This window comes from Argiope bruennichi, chromosome 11 (genome assembly GCF_947563725.1).
Source record: "Argiope bruennichi chromosome 11, qqArgBrue1.1, whole genome shotgun sequence".
NCBI classification, from domain to species: domain Eukaryota; kingdom Metazoa; phylum Arthropoda; class Arachnida; order Araneae; family Araneidae; genus Argiope; species Argiope bruennichi.
Genome location: NC_079161.1, coordinates 32627532 through 32643932, shown reverse-complemented (window position 1 = coordinate 32643932; position 16401 = coordinate 32627532).

Genomic DNA, 16401 nt, shown 5'->3' with positions numbered 1-16401 from the left:
TTTGAAATTATTTCGTCTCTCTGTGGAGACTGTAAGAACGATAATCCAAAAACGGGACGGGCTAGACGAATTCATTTGATTCCTCCGTGTCAACAAACAAAATTGTAAATCCGTGCCAAATTTTGGATGGAAACTGTCGATGGGAGCTTGTTCTGTTTATTCTTCCGTGTACATGCAAACATAGTAGCACGAAGATGCAATGGGCTGCATTAGAATTGAATCTTATGGCCTGAATTATAGATTTGAATCAAATTTTGCATGTAATCCGCCAAATGAAAACCAGCGGAAGTGGTCACCTCAAGACGCATACTGCACTTTCTGCATACTCTCTAATAGAGGTAGAGAACGTCTTATATGGCATTGGCGTGCACTAGAACCAAAATATTAGCCTTTGGCGAAAATTTAGCGTTTTCACTGAATGCATCGTGTGATCCTTGGCGAGTGTTTTTGGTGACTGATCCTTGGCGAGCGGTTAAAAGCATCCGAAAATCATTTTCTAATCGAATTTGGGTTTTCGACGCATTTTTCCCAACTGATTGAATGAAATTTCACACAAAATTACACTTACAGTCACAAAAACCCCCCGGGGGGGCACCTCGAAATGAGGATGAGATGCTTTCGGCATGGTGGTTGGATCTCGCCACCCTGGAGGGTACACTAATAGGTGGGGGATCTGACTCCTCCCATCGATGACGGGACGTACTTCCTTCGGGGAGGGTTGTACCGTGGCCGGTGACGGCCCTTAGGACTCAACTACAGTTCCCGCCAATGTTGCTGTTGCGGTGGTCCGGTCATTCAGTTTTTCATGGTTTAAATCCGTGTGCCTTCGTGACGGGTTGGAGAGTTAGATGGCTGACTTACAGTCACAAAATCTCGAACCAAATTTGAATTATTTAAGTCATTGCGTTTTGTATTACCACGTTAATATACTTTTTAAAGTATAGACAGACAGACGGTCAACCCCTGATCAGATTTGGCACAAAATTTGATAAATGTGTACACTATAGAGGTTAAATTTGAGTACTAAATTTTATCTATCTAGCTCTGTTCGTTTTATAAATTATTAACTTATATGCAAACAGCGGGACAAAAAAAACTTTCCTTTAACAGATTTTACTCAAAATTTGATAAAAATCTGCAAATTTGATGCAAAGACCCTATACCAAATTTCAAGAGTCTAGCTCAAAGCGTTTTTGAGTTATCGTTATCGCAGGCAGATAGACAGAGGGGTATTTACTACGAATGTGTTTTTCGAACTCAGGGCGGTTCGCGGTGGCCTGATGGAAGAATTTCGGCTTCGGAACAGGAGGGTTTGAGGTTCGATAACTCGATTCCTTTGAAGATTCGACGTGCAGACCGGTCTGGTGCACGTTAAATCCTTCAGGATCATACATCCTTCCGCTGGTGTGGTGTGGAAGTGTGGAAAAGGGGTGCCATTTCAGGTGTCGCCCTCTTCATCTGCCCCCTGGTTCAAAATTACGAGGTCCGTTTCAAAATTGCCCTAACGTTGCTTGAAAACGGGACGTTAATATAACTGAACTAAACTCGAACTCAGGGAGTTCTAAAATGTGGCGATTCATTGAAATCTCGAGTTCAAATTTTTTAACAAGTATGGTACTTTCTCAATGCTTCGTGTACGAGAAAGTTATTAATTAATAAAATCGGATTGAAACGAATAATGATCGATTAAGAAAAAAAAAAGGCAATTCTGGATACTAACTAAAAAAAAATGCGGATAGAAAATGTCAGTAATAATCTTCAATTTGGTTAGCATCAGAATAAACATAAAATTATAAAAATTGCAGATCTCAGCTAATGGACCTTTGTTATTTATTCACGTTTAGGGTTATTCGCACACTGATAAAGCGATCATTTTATTCATAGAAAAACTCTCTCAGATGCTAGATTCCAAAACTGACAAGGATTCCATATCTGATGATGACTCAGACCAAATGGGAGGGGACATTTTTAACAACCAGCCCAGCGTTACGAACAGCGTTGGACAATTATATGCACTGGTACAGATAACATTTATTTTACATATGATATAGAACGAAAAAGATGAGAATACATGAATTTTGAAACCAAAATTTATATATGCAGTGTGGACATTTCATTGAAAAATATATCGGTGATTTACGTAAATTTTTTTTTATTTTATTCTATCAGTTTTAAGAACAAATTAGAAAAAATTCCATAAACTCTGTGATAAATCGATTATCAAGTATCATTCATCGTCTTTGAATATATTATATTCGTTAGCTAATCATCATTTATAAAAAATTAATGAATGAAACGAAATACGAGGCAACAATCTTTGAAATACTTACCCATGTTGATGATCATTGAAATACTTTTCATATATACAAGCCTTTCCTTTTAAATATTTGTAACGAAAAATAATGTGTATTGAGCTACGATAAAAAATATTATTAAATTCAGAATGCAAATCTTTTAAAATTAAAAATTTTTAAGATCGATTGGAAGACGGATTCCTTAAGCAAGGAGTAGCTATACTCTACTCGAGTATAACAATAGGTCATCGACAGAATCATGAATTAAATACAGAACTCCCAATCTTAAAATATTACAATATTTTCTTTTCATTTTATCCTAATAAATATATGTAGGGTCGTGTTCCCAATCGAAAGAAGAATACACGTTTGCCTTTTACATATTTTAATAGACGAACACAGCAAAAAAACAAAAGTATAGGGTTGGTTGCAGTTTAGGCGAACATAGAATGGCTGTTATCCTTTAGTTTCGACGCTCACACTTTCCCGCTCCAAGCGTCTCTTTTCTGCCGTTTGCCTCGCTTCTCCGTCTAGTTGGAACACTACTGCCATCTGCCGGCGAGGGAGAGAGAGTAACATATCGGCTTATACTACGTATATAAAATTCAAAATACTTTACAACATTATAAAAAGAGAAAAACTCAGTTCAAATGGAATGAAATAACAGGACAGAAAACAGAACTATCAGTAGAGTGATGGAAGGTTAGTCCATGAACCACAATGAAATCCTAATGGTGATTAAATCATTAATAAAAACCTATAATAGTTTCTGTACCAACTTCTATGTCGAAGGAAAAATTCTGCTGATACAGTTTCGTACCAGTTCTTATGAAGAGAGAGGATTTCTACAGATGAAACTCTGTTCCACACCAAGAGTTGAGGTAGCATGCGCCCACCAATCTTTGGTAGGACCGAGTTTCGAACTTGTACTTCTTCTTTCCTGACATGGGGAGTTGTGGCTAACTTGTAAGATATCTTGTTTATTTTTACAGCCCTCGGATTTATTTGATGCTTTTCAGATGACTACGCTGCAATAATGGATTTACTTGACAAATTTCAGATTACACCGAGAACGTTTAGCTCTATGATACATAAGATACCAAAATGGTTGGTAATCTACTTTTAGAATTTATAGGTCTCACAGTTTGGTCTCGTCATTGGATGGCGGGAATGTGAAACTCGGACCGATTTATTTGAAATTTTTATGTGAATTTTAATTAATTAAAAGCTTAGAAGTTTTTTTTAATTTTTTTCCTTTTTTCCTGAAAAATTTAATGCACAAAACTGATTTTAACACCATTTTAACCTCTGTGTAATTTTTTAAAAATAATTCTTTAAATACTTTTCATTGTTGAAATGCAATTCAGGCTGCTTTATTTATTTTAGGAAAAAATGGATTGCGCGAATTTCTTCTGTTGTTGTTGTTTCTTTGAGCACTTGCCATGGACAAGCCCGCTGTTATGAAGACAGCCGTGGGGGATTATGAGGTCCGTCCCAAGTTAGCCCTAGTGTTGCTTTACAACGGGAACTAAACTAAACTTGTTTACCAAATACTAAGTTTAGTTCCGTTATATTAGCGTCCCATTTTAAAGCAACGTTAGGGATTTTATGTGACGGATCTCGTCATTTTGAGCAAGCCTCAGAGGACAGCAACGACAACTGAGCTGGCGCCCACCCCTCTCCTCACCACATCAGTGGGTGGAACCCGACACAGACGGATTCAGCATTCTTCAAACCCGCTTATACGAAGGTTCTTAGGTGGAATGGAGCCCACCGGTCCCGAAAACCGAGACCTTACAGCCAGACTACTACCCCCAACCCCCCAAACAATCATATCAAATGCAGAAGGATAGATATTAATTTTACTTTTGAATTTAATGTATTGAGAATATTTATAGAAAGCGTATAAAAATGTCCCAATGACTTCAAACATCGGTTTGTTAGCGGAGGACACAAGTTAGAAATTCAATTCTATGTAAAATGAGTTTGTACCCACACCTGGGTCCTGGCTGAAACGGCTTTCCATTGTTGCGGTTTGAAAGCTGCATGAGAGAGGCTTATTAAAATGTTAAGACACATTACATTCTGAAATTTCCTTCGTAAATAAAATCGTTTAGATTATCTTGCTATCCACATTTGCAGGCAAGATTATCTAAAAATACTTTCATTATCTATGACTAAAATGAAATAAATAGAAACTGTCCAATGACACTTTTTAAGGCTTTGGTAAATTCGTCACATATTTTATAACTTAGAGAATTTACATTTTTTTACAGGTTTATTTGTTCGGCTTTAACATCTTTTTTTATCTGTCTACAATCCTATACAGTGGCTATAGGCAGCTGACTAGTCTGTCTAATAGGAAATCCACCGCTGATGACTTTTGAGATGATGATCACTCAGTTTAAACTCCCACACCTGTGGGAGAATGTTTAGAAAATAATGTATCTTATTTTATGAAAAGAATGTAATGTTATTTTTATTCCATTCACAAGTATTCTTTAATCCTATGATCCCGCCCTTGCCCTCTTTCCACAAAACCTTAACTCATGTGTTTTTGGGTGCATAACTAAAATTTGGAAAGGGAGTGAAAGGTAATTTGGGACCTCCGTTCCTATGAAAAGGCCGATTTTATTCTCTTTTCAAGTACCAAAAAATGTTCCTGGGATTTGAATTAGAATTCTTACATTAGACGGGCTCTTAGAGTTAATAAAGTTATTAATCCCAAGAATACTATGTGATACTTTTTTAAATACATCTTTTTAAAAAACGAAAATTAAATTGATTATTTTTTTTAAATTCTTATTAGCATTTTAAACCTATATTAATTTGAGTAAACAAAATTAAAATGCTAAAAAAATTTAATTGATTTTGCCGATTTTGACTATTAGAATATCTCCGAATGAAAAAAATTAAAATTCTTTTTAAGAAAATATTATAAAATTCTTTTTAATTCTTTTTTTATTGACTAAGGCAGATATTTTTATGTGAAGTCTTAAAATGTATTTTTTCAATGTCACAAGTAATATTGTTCAATAAATCATCATCTGATAATAGATGCATTTTTCATTAGATTACGATATATCACAATTTAAATGCACATAAGAAGAAATCATGAACTTTTTAAAACTTTTTTATTTAGTTTCCTGAGTGAATTAAAAAAAAAATTCTATAAAATATACGATAAACTTATGATCAATTTACAAACAGTTAAGATAAAAATCGTCATCTTAGAACATTTAGTGTTCGTTAATCAAATATGCATTGTGTAGGAAATTATATTATTCTTTTAATAAAAAATCGGTGGAGGAACATAAATCTATCTGAAGGCTTATAAATCACAGAATTTGAAATTTTTTTTATCATATCTTTTTCTTCTCAACGACAATATTATGGGTTCTAACAGTCAACATGTACCGTTGATCAAAATGTAACTTAAAATAACTTTTTATTAGATTTTAATTTCAATTAATTCGATAGATGGCAGCACTACTGTTTTTGAAAATGTCTTTCTTTGAGTATATATTGTAAAAAAAATTATATTTAAAAAATAAAACAAAAAAAAAGTCTGAAAGTTAGCATTTGTTGTACCCCCAAATAAAAGGGTTTCGGAATCCATATAAAGTGCTTATATCGAATTTTCCACGCTTTCGCTAAAAATTTAGTCAGTTTAAAATCTTCCAGAAGCTGTGTGCTTTTTAGTTCTTTTGAATACATTTTTTTTTTCAAAATGAACCTCGTTATTCCGGAATTTTTGTTAATTTGATGTGCCTATGTTTTGATGTCTCCCGCGTTATTGGGAGCACATTGCCTTAAATATATTGTAATAAAAAAAGACGACCGTTATAGCTTTAAACCAAGTATGGGTTAAAGCTATAATGCATATCAAATAATAACGCTTATCAGCCGCATAATAATGATAAATCGTCAAAAATATCATATTTATCTTTTTTTAGGTTCGCCAATGGTATGCAATTAATACCCAAGTTCCAAAGAATTTTAAAAAAAAAGAAACTGTTGATAATGTCCCGTTTATTCAAATTAATAGTTATATGTGAAATATTTAAATGTGCAAAAGATAAAATGTTAGTTCCAATATTAATAAGAAGAGCAGACGATTTTTTTTTCTCCAATGTAGATAAAAATTCAAACGATAAATTCATACTTTCTACCATGAAACGTTATTGTTTGGATTGAATTGAAAGAACAATATTTGCAAGCGATAATTAATTTCTTCAAATATTTTTAAAATGCAGAGATAAACTTTCGGTTCTTGCATTATAACACAAACTTTTGGCATTTGCTTAAAAACTTCAAATCTTTACAGTAATATAAACTTTTTAACAAACCTAGATTTGTATATTATCTTTATAATATTTGTACTTTGATATTATTTATTTTACAATAAATACTAAATTGCGCGATAACAATGAAAACATTACCTATGATTACTTTAGCAAGTAATATTTCATTTTTACTTTATAATATACTAGTCGCCTTTGGTGACCACCTGGTTCGCCAGGATTAATGCACTCTAAAATTTTCGATTAAATATTTATGTACCTTGATCTCTTAAGAGCTTCTAACCAAATATTTAATATTTCAATAGTCACATAGCTCATAGTGCTATAGAATCCTTATGATGTTTTGTTCATTGTGTTATACATCTCTCTAATTTGCCATCAGCTGCTATAAGATTTAAATTTAAATTTGAAATCGAAGATATAAAACCTCCTTAAATACGAAAACGCTTTTGTTGAAACCAAACATATTTTTTTAAAGTACGATTACAGAAAATCGAATCCTTCAACCTTTAATCTTGTGTGTACCACAGATTAATTATATATCTTTATATATTTTATGCAATGTTTCAAAGAATTATTCAATAAAAATTTCTGTGATACATCATAAAATTCAATTTTACCTTCAAAAAGATTTAAATGCGATAAATAATATTTTATTTTACTTCAATCAGTAGATGCACTTCCGAAACAATTATAAAATCTACATAATTTTTCAGAAACTTTATGAACAATTATGTACATAAAGTTTCTGAACAATCGTTGATTCCCTGCAATTATTATTTACAGTCCTTTGATCCTATAAATCATATTCAATAAAATTATTTTGATAATCTAACATTCAATCTAACATTCTAATCTTCTGAGGTCAAACTTGACCGAGTTATGAAGTTTTGAATATCATTATTTTGAATATCATTATTTTAGTATCATTATTTTGAATATCATTATTTTAGTATAAACAATTTCATTATTTTAGACATTCAGTTCTCGTAAAAAGCCCAAGCCCTGATTGGTTATTTTCTTCAAGAAGGTCGATGGAGAAGTCTAAAATCGCGCGTTTTTATAGAAATATTTCAAATTTTCGTATTTCAAGCAGTTTTAATTGCAAAAGAGGAATTTACTTATTCAAAACATTAGTGTCTCAAGAATATTTTATTAAACATGACTCACAGATAGGCTATCTATATAAAAATTTAAAATCCATAATTCATCAGAACATTTATTCATTCAAACTGCATAAAATATAATTATTTACTTCATTCTTTTATTAGCAGATGTATGTCTATTACTAAATGTTTACATATTAGCTGTTGGCTCTGTTTTAGAGTTTACATCTTAAATAAAACCGAGGAATTGAATTAATAATATTATTTTTAAACGTCACAGAAAACTTTTTCTTGGCTTCATTTTTTTAAAGAAAATATCACATTTCATATAGACTTGTACTAAAAATTACATTTTTTTACGTTTAATTTGCAGTAATAGGTAACTTATTTTTAATTTGAGCTTTTATCAATGTTATGGCAACGCGTTGATAAAAGCTAATTTTTTTCCATGTACTCCTACTTTATACGTTTTTATATGTTAAATTTTATTTTTATTTTACAGAAATAAATTGTTGAAAAATATGGTCAAAATATTTTTTTTTAATTCATTAAAAATAGAAACTTAATTCATAGGTTAAAGCATTGATATTATTGAAAAGGTAATATTTTAAATTTTAACTTGATATAAAAATCATTTTTACGAGATAATATTTTCAGAACTTATCGCGAGAAGAACGTCAAAATTTCACTTAATTTTTAATTATTTTAAATTCTAATTCAAAATTCGAAAAAAAATATCTAAGAGTTGCACATTTCCACCCTCTTAGGCAGGGATGGGCATTAAGCCGATCGAGATCGACCGGTGGACTACCAAGACATTTTGGATTGACCGCCTTTATTAAGACCTAAAATGCGCATACTAAAAGAAACATATTTACGGGACACTGTATTCTATTTATCTCTGGAGGAAAACGAAGTTATTCTCCTTGAAAATGACATAATTTTAAAAGCATGTTTTTCAGAACCTAAGAACTTAACTTTTGGAATCTAATGGGCCTATCCTATTTTTTAAAGAAGTTGTATATCATTTGACATCGTTTCACTTAGAATCCAGAGCAAGATTAGGAGTTAGTAATTATATATCGAGATATTAGCGGACAGTATGTAGCCGAAGTCTTCTACTAACTATAACTACGAGGACTCACTTTAGATGAAAACGATTTATTTTTTAATGTATTTTGAATTTCACGGAGATTTTCTTTGGTGATGACCTTTTCCTTGTTTAATAGGAAAATGAGGAGGAAAGTCAGTAATTGACCACTTTGTGGCCAATTACCTCGAGGAGAATGTCAGTTTGACAAATTGGTCAATGCAAGGATGGATAATGCTAAAGATAGCAGACGGCCACAACAGATCCTGTACGATACTGCAAAGTTCAGTGGTGGGGGCATGTACGGCTGTATACAAGAAGAATGTATTTTGAATTTTTTGATAAATGCATCATTTGATATGATATTCGAATAATGCATCAATAATATATTTCATTTATTGATTTTATCCTATTTTTGCTTCCTTTTTCATATATATTCATTCATTATTGAAAAGGGAATTTCAAAAAAAAAAAAAAAACTACATGTTTTATTTATAATCAACTCTTAATTACATTTTGAGAAGTAATTTTAGCAAGCAGTTCAAAAGTAATGTAAAAGCAGATTAAGAACATCAAACTTGACACAAATATCCCTGGAAGCGGAACAACAGAACGAACAACAATCAGCAGACGATAAAACGATTACTTTGAAAATAATACATCTGCTCTGTAGTAAAAAAAGAAGTAGATCTTCTATACGATTAATGTTTGCATTTTCAAATTAATTTTTTAGGGAAATAAACTTTTTCTCTTCTTGATACTGTAAATGAAGAAGTTCATTGAACTTTTTAGAGATAATTAAAGTTAATTTTTTCATATTATAGTGAAAAAGAATTTCTAACTGAATGTCTAATCTATTATTCATTTTTTTTAAATTAAGTAAATGTGCATTTTGTATTTAAAGTATTTTCACACCACATACTAATAAAGCTTTATATATGGATGCAAACACTGATTTTATAGCAAACCATAATGAATTAGCTTGCAAAATTTCAGAAAATGTTCATTAATGATTTTATTTGCACAAATATAATTGGATAATTAATATTTTTTTGTTACTTGAATAAAAGCAAAAAATCGGAATCACACTACTTTATTTTAGAGGGGTATAAGGGTTCTTAAAATTTCAGTTAGAAGATAATATTCTAAAGAACAAGATAACATTTCTTTTATACAAATGGATGCCTATATATAAACAAAACATGGAAATAGTCAAATTTCTAAGTATATTCCTTATAAGAAGACTATCTATTGCAAAAATTCTCAGAATGGTTTCAAAAAATGTCTGCAAATCTTCACCGATCATGGTTCAAAACCACCCAATGTTCAAAAGTTCCTACTTTTATTTCGTAGAACATAACACTTTTTTATTTATATCCACAGATATTTTTAGTAGAGCGATTCAATTCAAGTTATGTCCTCCAGTCGTATAAAAAAAAAACAAGGCGAATTTTTTAAAAAGGCATTTCGCATTAATCGCTTAACAGCCTAAAAAGTCAATAATCTAGGAGAGCAATCTGGTAGCCAAAGGCAGCTAGTCTATATCTAAATCTATACTTATAATAAAGCTCAATGTGTGTGTTGGCGCGCTACAGGCCAGACCGTTTGACTTACAGCTACCAAATTTGGTACATGTATACCTTGGAGGGCAGGAATATGCACCTGGGGTCCCTTCTTTTGAATTTTTAATTAGAATTTTAATTATTAATTAAAAACTAACTTTCCCGCCAAAAAATCTTCATTTCCCCATCGCCAAATGAGCAAGGGTTGAGTCCCCCCCCATGCTAATGAGGTAAGGCTAAACATTTTTCGATCGATTATTTCAAACAATTCTGTTTATTTTCTTAATGTTTGATGCATTTAAAATTAAACATTGTCAATTAACCGATCTTTCAGATTCATTCTAAAGTACTTTTGAATTAAAATAAAACAGAATAAAGGATATTAAAAATTTCTAATCTGCATAGTGTTACCCCAAATGGCGTAGAAAAATTCACGTATTTGCGTTTCCATAACTGGCGTTGAAAATTCACGCATGCGCATTGTCTTCTGATTGTTGGCAACTATTTTCCACGGATGCGGACTTGATTTAAATTATTTTTAGCTTAGTCGTATGTATGCTTTTGTAATTAAATTGTATTTTTGTTAGCTATATCTTTTTTGTATATACTTATAGTTTTAAATACATCGTTGTTTTTTTTTAATCTGTTTTCGACCAATTATTTTAAACGATTCTGTTTATTTTCTTATTGTTTGATGCATTTAAAATTAAACATTATTAATTAATTCATGAATCTGAGAAAGTTTTGTTGAAAAATTCTTGAGATATTACATAAATTAAGAAAGATATTCTTTAATGCCCATAAGGTTTAATTGCTCAGTGACTCTGTTTCCAGTAATCATATTATTAAAAAAAATGCTTTGTTTCAGTAAAAAATATTATTATATTAAATGCAGATTAATCATTTCCACTTTAATTTAAAGCATAAATTCTACGGGAGCTAACAGAAAATTAGAAAGATACATATAACGTTATGATTGAAGGCCTTTTTTAATATTATGAATGAATTATATGACTATCAAAATTTGAAGTTTTAAAATATTTTGATGAAGAAGCTATTAAAGTAGGAATTACATAAAATATTTAATTATTAAAATTTTAACGAGCATTAAGATTGGCGAACCGGCTGGTCGCCAAAGGCGGCTAGTATTAAATAACTAATAGACTTCTTCCTTTACTTTCTCCCCTTAATTTGAAGTATATTAAATAATCGTGAACTAAAATTTAAAATGGTTTGGTATCAAAAATAGTCAGCTTTAGAGAGTTTCAGAAGTTTCACGTATTTTTAATTCTTTTGAATGTATTTGAATCTAATTATTTATTTATTTATTTAAATGTAGTAATACAAATCATGTTAAATATTTCTTATGCAATAATTTCAAAATTTTGAGATATCAATAAAGTCTTTAAATATGATCACTTCAGTATGAAATATTCAATTGTTTTTGCCTAAAGATTGGAGTCAATTCGAAAATATTAATTTAGATAGTAAGGAATCAATCTTTGCCTTCCAACTTATAGAGCGGAATCTTTTTTTTTAATTTTAAAGCTAACATTGAAAAATTTATACTAATTAGAACAAAAATGTACGTTTTTAAAAGTTATAAAAAATTAAAACGTTTCTTAAGAAATATTTCCTGTTTAACAAATGTTCTTTTTTCGACATCCGGTTTAAATAGGATGTATCATTCAGAATTGGAAAAACCTTTCTCAAATCAGGAATCAAATAATTAATTAAATAATGAAGACGATTCTGAAGAAATGATTAGTTTTATTTTGTGTTTTAATATTCATCCAAGAGATTTCCAAGAGGATATACTTTAAATGATAAATTATGTCGAAATAAATACGGTAAAATAAATCTAGAATATTCTCTTTTTAAAATGGATAACAGTTTTCTTAAAAGTTATTATCGATGAGAAAATAATTTAAAAGAAGTTCGATAACCTTTTTCTAGCTTCTTCATTGTGTTCTTTGTTGATTCTTTGAATGATTTTCATCGCATCATTGTAAGAATTTTCGAGAAAAAAAAATACATCGAATCGTTTTCCGTTTCTTTCAAGGTTTAGATATGAAAGAACAGAATCAAATTTATTGCAACCTTCAATTTTAAAACACTTCCTAGCAGGATAGTGTTTATTTTTTCCTGAAAGTTTAACGCTTCTTTGATATAAAAGTGTTAAGGAATTATAGACCATTTTCATGACTTCCTTCAATGCAAGTACAAGAAATGTAATTTTTATTACAGTGCGATCGATAGCATAAACTTTTATTTACTGTTTACAATTTTAAAATATATAGATTCAAGCAATGAAAATATTATTTTATTTATCGGTAGTTTTCGTATATAAAAGTGAAAATTGTTCGAACTCAGTTATGTTATTAGTAAATTGAAAATTTTTACGAAGCTATAAATAAAATTTATTTCATATTTATTTTCAACTTTTGATAAATTTTTCAGAAATTATTAATGTACAAAAATATTTTTCAGAAATATCAAACATAATTGTTAAAGAATTATACTTTAAAAATTTCAGAAATTTTTTAAGATATTTAAAATAGGAACTGGAATAATTTTATGGAATATCTTCTCTCTTCTTCTAAATATATTCTTCTTCTTCTCTTCTTGTTCTAAATTATGGTAAATCTAAGTACTAATGCGTATAACCTTTACAGAAAAGGAAATAGCAATACCAGACAATGGGAATATTTCAAATCCAATTCTAGACTTTTCAATCAATAGCAAAAAAAAAAAAAAAAAATTAAGCTTGATACAGGAAACTCAATACAATATCTGAATGTATTTCAGGAAACATCGTGAATGAAATACAATAGCAGGTCGAAGCCCAGAGTGTTTGTTGTTTCGTTCAAAAAATTTTACATGACATTTAAATGGCAACACAAACGAATTTGTTCCTTTTCGGATGTTGCCATCAAAATTCGTAAATAACATTATTTTTTAATTCCTGTTCAGTTCCTCCATGAATCCGTTGGAACTTTTAAAACCCGTTATTCACAGTTTAATCTCGTAAGTTTACAGACAAAAATAAGTTAATATAGTTAAGTAAATCTTCAATTCGATTTCGAACATCAACTTAAAATACTTAATTATTTTATAATAAAGAATACAATCGACTTGAATATAAAAACAACTAAAACCTTCAGAAATTTTTTATCCTTCTAATATGCTAATACTAGTAACTTTATTACTAATATTACTAGTACATATTTTCCAGTTAATGTCATAGAATAATTTCAAGTGTAATAGCCAGTTTATATGTATAAAGAAGTATGTCTTACATGCAAATCAAGAATTTTTGTTCAATCTTAATGACATTTGGCAAATATGGTCTTCAAAGAAAGTAGAGTTCCATTAACAGCTTTCAAAGTCTAAAACTTGGTTAAAAATTAAACAAAATTTTTTGCATTTTCCCTCTATATTTATTGAAAATATTATCTCAAAAATTGAATTTTACATCAACTTAAAATACATAAAAATCTACAGTTTAGTGACACCAAATCCATTACTGCTATCTTTTCCCTAAATTTAATATTTTTTTAATTTAATTCTACACACAATGTTTTATTGCTATGATGAAATTCAAACTTATTTCACCGTTCTATTAAACCATTTAATTGTCTGCTTTTACCAATGTTAAAATAACATTTTTAAAAATTGCTTTTTTTTTGGGACGTAAATTATGAAACAAGATTTTTCTCTTCCTCTTTTATTTCATAATATATACAATTTTTAATTTGCATGGACAGTAATTTGTATTAGACTGATTCTATTAAATTCGTATTTTTCAGTCTTATCAAAAAACAAGATGACATTTTCGATAAATGCACTCCATATTAATAATTTAACTGTCATGAAAGGCAGCTAGCTAGTTTTAAATATGGCACAGAACACAAATTACTATTTAACAGATTTTACAATACTCCCTTCTGTCCTAAAAAATATTAAATAAAAGATGTATTATTCCTAAATCAACAATCACAGCATACTCTAAAATAGGCCAAAATTCGAAGTTCACAGAGTAAAAAATCTTTCTTTGACCTTCAGCATTAATATAAATACATTCTACTGTGAAACACATGTGTTTCGGTTTTTCAGGGTTACCTCATTTTATGATTTCGTTATCTAGGACGAAGAACAGCAAGACATTGAATTTCGCAGATGTTTTTGCCAAAATATTTACCATACATCTCTCAAAAAAAAGTTGTGCGAATGTTCTGTAAATCGTTTGGAACTTGTAAACAACTTTTATTCTCAAAGAACATGTGTTATGTTTATTGGGAATTTACATAAGTGTAGTCAAAAATAGAGTTTTATATTCTTTCATAGAAGAAGCATTTTACGTTTTGGGATTTTTCTTGAGATTTGTTTTAATGTAAATAATAGATTCTTTTATTAAATATTTGCATGTTATCTTTTTATTGGAATAGAAAAGTAGAACTTTAATAGATGATTAATTTCATTTTCATGCTATCCAAATATAATTTTTGTTAAACATTGAGATGACAAACAATAAAGGGCGAATTTATTTTACATTACAAAAAAATTTCTCGCTGCAAAAATAATGCTTATTACGTTATATTTAAATAGAGTGATCAAAAAAATATTAATTTATTATCCAGGTAAAACATGTTTCTACATTTTTTTCACCAGAAAAATATTGATTATATTGAACTGTTTCTTAAAACGAACATACGAACAAACGAATGGATAATAATTATTGGACAAAAAAAATATCGTCTGTACAAATATTTAAACATTCATTTCATTCAGCTATATTTTGATGTTTCGCAACATCTATTATTTTCATGTTCTTGTACAAATTATTTATTTTTATTCTTCTGTTTATTTAATTTTACTTAAAACCGACATTACTTACTGAAAAAATTTAATTAAAATTGCTCAAATCATTGGTATTCGTTTTATTTTATTTGATTCCATATCCAGGGTTCTGTACTTAATCTAAATTATTTTTTGTTGCAGTGCCGAAGTATAATGAATATGTATCATTCAGATTGAGGAGTTTCAACTTCTTCAATCTGTTAGGTGTTATTAAGTTAGAGATAAAGGTATTAAATTAATATTAGCATGCAACAAAATGTCAACAGTATACAAAATACCCTAATTGAACGATTTTTTTAGAATGTGCATACTTTTAATATAAAACTAATTTTGTATAAAATGTTATAAGACACAAAGTCATATTACCGTCCTCAACTTTATGTTTAATTATAAGGTTTTTAAATCAAATCGCTTCTGAAAAAATAAAACGGTAATTTATTTTTTACCAAACGAGTTTTAAAAAGAGTTGAAAGCTGGGTTTGTAATTATTAGAGGATTTTTAAAGAATAAAAAAATTAGTTTTATTAAATATTACAAGTGGCAACACGGTGGCAGATGAAGGAAATGATTTACAATACCTATAATATTTTTATTCAATAGGAATGGCAGCAAGTATATAGGTAAACGTCATTTCCACTTAATAAAAAATAACTATTTAAATTATTGTTTCGAAAGCTTAACTTAATCTTTTATTATACTTCAAAATATTTGTTAACAAAATTTGAAGAAAATCTTTTAAATATTTTAGATTTCTATAGTAAACAAATGTGAATTTTGTCGTTACAGAAAGTCTGCACTGAAACTTTCAACTCAAATCTCTGTCTCTACTAATAATAAAGCTGAACCTGTGTTGTGTACGTCTGTGTTGTGTACTGAACGTCTGTTGGTTTTCAAAACATTAGATTGTTTGACATAGCACTGCGAAACAAAGCACATGCACACTTTGGGAAATAAAAATGCGTTTTCAGAAACATATTTTTTTTGAGAATTCAATTAGAATATTAATTAATTAAAATTTATTCGAAATCTTGACATGTTTTCATCAGAACTTTCTAAAATACTGCAGTACAAAAAACGATTTCTATGTCATAGTGAAATCCAAAATTTTTCTTTTTTATAATATCATTGGCTTATAATTTTTTCTACTTATAATAATTTTCAAAAAGTATTTTTAAGTTTATTTTG